This window comes from Rhipicephalus microplus, unplaced genomic scaffold (assembly GCF_043290135.1).
Source record: "Rhipicephalus microplus isolate Deutch F79 unplaced genomic scaffold, USDA_Rmic scaffold_26, whole genome shotgun sequence".
In the NCBI taxonomy this organism is placed as follows: domain Eukaryota; kingdom Metazoa; phylum Arthropoda; class Arachnida; order Ixodida; family Ixodidae; genus Rhipicephalus; species Rhipicephalus microplus.
The window spans coordinates 1,656,790-1,663,875 of NW_027464599.1; the positions used below are offsets into that span (position 1 = coordinate 1,656,790).

Sequence of the window (7,086 nt, forward strand, 5' to 3'; positions counted from 1 at the left end):
TTGCGCCACGGAGACAGTCGTGCTCCACTCTCACCACCATCAGAACATATCTCCAAAGCTATCAGCGAAAAGAAAAGAGCAACACACCACTCCCGGGAGCGCTTGAACCTCGAACCTTTCAGTTAACAGCCGATCGCGCTAGCCAATTGCGCCACGGAGACAGTCGTGCTCCAATCTCCCCACCATCAGAACATATCTTCAAAGCTACCAGCGCAAAGAAAAAAGCAACACACCACTCCCGGGAGGGATCGAACCTCCAACTTTTCGGTTAACAGCCGATCGCGCTAGCCAATTGCGCCACGGAGACAGTCGTGCTCCGCTCTCACCACCGTCAGAACATTTCTTCAGAGCTATCAGCCCAAAGAAAAAAAAGCGCCACACCACCACCGGGTGGGCTCGAACCTCCAGCCTTTCGGTTAACGGCCGAACGCGCTAGCCAATTGCGCCACGGAGACAGTCGTGCTTCCTCTCACCACCATCAGAACGTATCTTCAAAGCTATCAGCGCAAAGAAAAAAGCAACACACCACTCACGGGAGGGCTCGAAATTCCAACCTTTCGGTTAACAGCCGATCGCGCTAGCCAATTGCGCCACGGAGACAGTCGTGCTCCAATCTCCCCACCATCAGAACATATCTTCAAAGCTATCAGCGCAAAGAAAAAAGCAACACACCACTCCCGGGAGGGATCGAACCTCCAACTTTTCGGTTAACAGCCGAACGCGCTAGCCAATTGCGCCACGGAGACAGTCGTGCTCCACTCTCACCACCGTCAGAACATTTCCTCAGAGCTATCAGCTCAAAGAAGAAAAAGCGCCGCACCACCACCGGGTGGGCTCGAACCTCCAACCTTTCGGTTAACAGCCGATCGCGCTAGCCAATTGGACCACGGAGGCAGTCGTGCTCCACTCTCACCACTGTCAGAACATTTCTTCACAGCTATCAGCACGAAGAAAAAGAAACGCCGCACCACCACCGGGTGGGCTCGAACCTCCAACCTCTCGGTTAACAGCCGATCACGCTAGCCAATGGCGCCACGGAGACAGTCGTGCTCCGCTCTCACCACCGTCAGTACATTTCTTCAGAGCTATCAGCCCAAAGAAAAAAAAGCGCCACACCACCACCGGTGGGCTCGAACTTCCAGCCTTTCGGTTAACGGCCGAATGCGCTAGCCAATTGTGCCACGGAGACAGTCGTGCTCCACTCTCACCACCATCAGAACATATCTTCAAAGCTATCAGCACAAAGAAAAAAGCAACACACCACTCCCGGGAGGGCTCGAAATTCTAACCTTTCGATTAACAGCCGATTACGCTAGCCAATAGCGCCACGGAGACAGTCGTGCTCCAATCTCCCCACCATCAGAACATATCTTCAAAGCTATCAGCGCAAAGAAATAAGCAACACACCACTCCCGGGAGGGATCGAACCTCCAACTTTTCGGTTAACAGCCGATCGCTCTAGCCAATTGCGCCACGGAGGCAGTCGTGCTAAACTCTCACCACCGTCAGAACATTTCCTCAGAGCTATCAGCCCAAAGGAAAAAAAGCGCCGCGCCTCCACCGAGTGGGCTCGAACCTCCAACCTTTCGGTTAAGGGCCCATTGCGCTAGCCAATTGCGCCACGGAGACAGTCGAGCACCACTCTCACCACCGCAGAACATTTCTTCAGACTATCAGCCCAAAGAAAAAAAGTGCCGCACCACCACCGGGTGGGCTCGAACCTCCAACCTTTCGGTTAACAGCCGAACGCGCTAGCCAATTGCGCCACGGAGACAGTCGTGCTCCACTCTCACCACCGTCAGAACATTTCTTCAGTGCTATTAGCTCAAGTAAGAAAAAGCGCCGCACCACCACCGGGTGGGCTCGAACCTCCAACCTTTCGGTTAACAGCCGATCGCGCTAGCCAATTGGGCCACGGAGGCAGTCGTGCTCCACTCTCACCACACTGTCGGAACATTTCTTCAGAGCTATCAGCCCAATGAAAAAGAAACGCCGCACCACCACCGGGTGGGCTCGAACCTCAAACCTTTCGGTTAACAGCCGGTCGCGCTAGCCAATGGCGCCACGGAGACAGTCGTGCTCCGCTCTCACCACCGTCAGAACATTTCTTCAGAGCTATCAGCCCAAAGAAAATAAAAGCGTCGCACCTCCACCGGGTGGGCTCGAACCTCCAGCCTTTCGGTTAACAGCCGATCGCGCTAGCCAATTGCGCCAAGGAGACAATCGTGCTCCACTCTCACCACCATCAGAACATATCATCAAAGCTATCAGCGAAAAGAAAAGAGCAACACACCACTCCCGGGAAGGCTCGAAACTACAACCTCTCGGTTAACAGCCGATCGCGCTAGCCAATTGCGCCACGGAGACAGTCGTGCTCCACTCTCACCACCGTCAGAACATTTCTTCAGAGCTATAAGCTCAAAGAATAAAAAGCGCCGCACCACCACCGGGTGGGCTCGAACCTCCAACCTTTCGGTTAACAGCCGATCGCGCTAGCCAATGGCGCCACGGAGACAGTCGTGCTCCGCTCTCACCACCGTCAGAACATTTCTTCAGAGCTATCAGCCCAAAGAAAATAAAGCGCCACACCACCACCGGGTGGGCTCGAACCCCTAGCCTTTCGGTTAACGGCCGAACGCGCTAGCCAATTGCGCCACGGAGACAGTCGTGCTCCCCTCTCACCACCATCAGAACATATCTTCAAAGCAATCAGCGCAAAGAAAAAAAGCAACATACCACTCACGGGAGGGCTCGAAATTCCAACCTTTCGGTTAACAGCCGATCGCGCTAGCCAATTGCGCAACGGAGACAGTCGTGCTCCAATCTCCCCACCATCAGAACATATCTTCAAAGCTATCAGCGCAAAGAAAAAAGCAACACACCACTCCCGGGAGGGATTGAACCTCAAACTTTTTGGTTAACAGCCGATCGCGCTAGCCAATTGCGCCACGGAGACAGTCGTGCTCCACTCTCACCACCGTCAGAACATTTCCTTAGAGCTATCAGCCCAAAGGAAAAAAAGCGCTGCACCTCCACCGAGTGGTCTCGAACCTCCAACCTTTCGGTTAAGGGCCCATTGCGCTAGCCAATTGCGCCACGGACACAGTCGCGCACCACTGTCACCACCGTCAGTACATTTCTTCAGAGCTATCAGCCCAAAGAAAAAAAAGCGCCACACCAGCACCGGGTGGGCTCGAACTTCCAGCCTTTCGGTTAACGGCCGAACGCGCTAGCCATTTTTGCCACGGAGACAGTCGTGCTCCACTCTCACCACCATCAGAACATATCTTCAAAGCTATCAGCGCAAAGAAAAAAGCAACACATCACTCCCGGGATGGATCGAACCTCCAACCTTTCGGTTAACGTATGTAACTGCGCGGTAGTAAACACGGACGACAAGAAGATACAAGGACAAGCGCAGTCGTCCGTGTTTACTACCGCGCAGTTACATACGTTGATCATGAATCACCAACTCGCCCAATCGTCCACCTTTCGGTTAACAACCGATCGCGCTAGCCAATTGCGCCACGGAGACAGTCGTGCTTCACTCTCACCACCGTCAGAACATTTCCTCAGAGCTATCAGCCCAAAGTAAAAAAAGCGCCGCGCCTCCACCGAGTGGGCTCGATCATCCAACCTTTCGGTTAAGGGCCCATTGTGCTAGCCATTTGCGCCACGGAGACAGTCGCGCACCACTGTCACCACCGTCAGTACATTTCTTCAGAGCTATCAGCCCAAAGAAAAAAAGCGCCACACCAGCACCGGGTGGGCTCGAACCTCCAACGGTTCGGTTAACAGCCGAACGCGCTAGCCAATCGCGCCACGGAGACAATCGTGCTCCACTCTCACCACCGTCAGAACATTTCTTCAGAGCTATCAGCTCAAAGAAGGAAAAGCGCCGCACCACCACCGGGTGGGCTCGAACCTCCAACCATTCGGTTAACAGCCGATCGCGCTAGCCAATTGGGCCACGGAGGCAGTCGTGCTCTATTCTCACCACACTGTCAGAACATTTATTCAGAGCTATCAGCCCAAAGAAAAAGAAACGCCGCACTACCACCGGGTGGGCTCGAACCTCAAACCTCTCGGTTAACAGCTGGTCGCGCTAGCCAATGGCGCCACGGAGACAGTCGTGCTCCGCTCTCACCACCGTCAGAACATTTCTTCAGAGCTATCAGCCCAAAGAAAAAAAAGCGCCGCACCTCCACCGGGTGGGCTCGAACCTCCAGCCTTTCGGTTAACAGCCGATCGCGATAGCCAATTGCGCCACGGAGACAGTCGTGCTCCACTCTCACCACCATCAGAACATATCTCCAAAGCTATCAGCGAAAAGAAAAGAGCAACACACCACTCCCGGGAGCGCTTGAACCTCGAACCTTTCGCTTAACAGCCGATCGCGCTAGCCAATTGGGCCACGGAGGCAGTCGTGCTCCACTCTCACCACACTGTCAGAACATTTCTTCAGAGCTATCAGCCCAAAGAAAAAGAAACGCCGCACCACCACCGGGTGGGCTCGAACCTGAAAACTCTCGGTTAACAGCCGGTCGCGCTAGCCAATGGCGCCACGGAGACAGTCGTGCTCCGCTCTCACCACCGTCAAAACATTTCTTCAGAGCTATCAGCCCAAAGAAAAAAAAGCGCCGCACCTCCACCGAGTGGTCTCGAACCTCCAACCTTTCGGTTAAGGGCCCGTTGCGCTAGCCAATTGCGCCACGGAGACAGTCGTGCACCACTCTCACCACCGCAGAACATTTCTTCAGACTATCAGCCCAAAGAAAAAAAGCGCCGCACCACCACCGGGTGGGCTCGAACCTCCAACCTTTCAGTTAACAGCCGAACGCGCTAGGCAATTGCGCCACGGAGACAGTCGTGCTCCACTCTCACCACCGTCAGAACATATCTTCAAAGCTATCAGCCCAAAGAAAAAAAAGCAACACCACTCCCGGGAGGGCTCGAACCTCCAACCTTTCAGTTAACAGCTGATCGCGCTAGCGAATTACGCCACGGAGACAGTCTTTCTCCGCTCTCACCACCGTCAGAACATTTCTTCAGAGCTATCAGCTCAAAGAAGAAAAAGCGCCGCACCACCACCGGGTGGGCTCGAACCTCCAACCTTTCGGTTAACAGCCGATCGCGCTAGCCAATTGGACCACGGAGGCAGTCGTGCTCCACTCTGACCACTGTCAGAACATTTCTTCAGAGCTATCAGCCCGAAGAGAAAGAAACGCCGCACCACCACCGGGTGGGCTCTGTTGCGAAGCCACCTCCGAAATCCCACCGCTGACCTCCACTGTTGCGAAGCGGGCCGATCCCGCCGATGCCACCGCTGTTGCGAATGACGGACCGATCCCACCGAAGCCACCTCTGTTGCGAAAGACGGCGATGCCAACACGGTCCCAAGGCGCCACTGCTTTCAACTTCGCCGGGAAGGTCACCAGCCGTTTGGTAGCGTATGTTTATCAGCTCGCGACTGCTTCTGCGCAGAGCTGATAAGACGAGCGGACGAGACGACGGTGAGTTAAACAAGGTTTATGTACAGCATATATACAGAGGCGTTAAAATTTCGGCACTGGGGCCGACAGAGACTCGATGAGCCGAGCTCCCCTCTCTAACACATAGATCAGCCTTTCGCCTGAGAACGCTGACTCACACGCATGTCGGCTCTCCGACATGGGGGTTCCTCTCTCGTAGGACCGCCGATCGCGACGCGCCGCAGGGCTTCTTTTATTTACACCGGGTCCAACCAAAATGTCCAATCAGAAGCGCCGCTGGTCGTCAGGGCAGATTCCGCCAATGGGGGTCGCCGCGCCATGCGTCAGACCACCAGACACGCGGACGCCGGCTCGCTGTCACGCGCGCAGCTGACTCAATGCACGTGGGCCAGGGAGGCGCCGCGCGTGTTCACTCCGTCGAGTTGATCGCGCCAGGCGGACTGCGGGCTGGCCTTGACCCAGATTGCCTTTTTCCGAGGCACGGACGTTTGACGAGGACTCGCTGGCATAACAGCACCCCCGCCGCCAGACAATGCACCGGAAAGACGAGCTGCTTCCACGGGGCTCGGATGTCAGGTGCGCTCGTTCGCCAGGTCCCTCCATGTTCGCCTCTAGGGCCATGGGGAGAATACAGCTCCAGACCGTTCCGGGAACACATCCCATTTTTGACGACGGATCCCAGCTCCACTGGCTTGTCGCCACAACTTCTCGACCAGCTTCACTCGTCTCTTCTGACCATCTTCGGTTTCAGCACTTGTCGATGGTTCTGCAACTTGCCAAGAACGGATCGACAACAGACAACACACGACACACGCAAGTGCCCTCAGTCACCCGACAGAACACCAGACAAAGTATAATACAACATATACCTATCTACGTGTTTATCGGAATTTTGTTCCCTCTACATCAAGAGGCACATGTGGGACACAAGACTCTTAAAATGACAACTCAATTTTTTTTCCCACGTACAACAACGTAACGAATTAGAATACCACAAAGTTGGCCCCTTGAGATCACTCTGAACGAGAGCGCTCAGCCCAGGTCGTGATGAGGTCAAAATTTTGCCCCGAATCGCCAGCGAGAAACCGAAAGGTTGAGAAGGTACTAACTAAACGCACTGCTCAATGCACCTGCATTAACGTTTACCTTTCCTTTTTTTGTCTTTAGCGAACGTCAAAGTTGCGCTGTGGAGCAACATGCTTCACCTCAGTAACCGGCCACTTTTAGGCGACGATACCTATGCGGCACCAAGAGCGGCTCACACTTGCGACGTTGCACAGGGGAACAACGATACGGCTTGCTACGGATTGACTCCTCACCGCTTAGCTCGATATCGTGTTCGATCCCCCTCGTGTTTCCGGGGCGGTCCGAAAACACGTCTTCAAACTCGGAACCAATCTTTCTCAGGTCCTCTTTCTCAGGTCCTCCTTCACTTAAGCTAGGCTCTAGGTTTATCTGCTCCCGGATTACTTTCGATCCCCCTTCAATTTCCTCACTAGAACTCAAAATTTCTGCTTCCTCTTCCTCTGAAGCATTCAACAACAGATTTACGACCGCTTGATGTTGAACATATGGTTTCATCAAGTTGTAAATT

The 7,086-nt window shown here is 54.2% G+C and overlaps 1 non-coding gene across 1 annotated transcript; it reads right to left on the minus strand.

Moving 5' to 3' along the window:
- Positions 1-672: 672 nt before the first annotated feature.
- On the minus strand, positions 673-749 carry TRNAN-GUU (transfer RNA asparagine (anticodon GUU)). The gene has a single exon. It is a non-coding gene; the product is annotated as a tRNA-Asn (tRNA).
- Between the last annotated feature and the right edge of the window lie 6,337 nt (positions 750-7,086).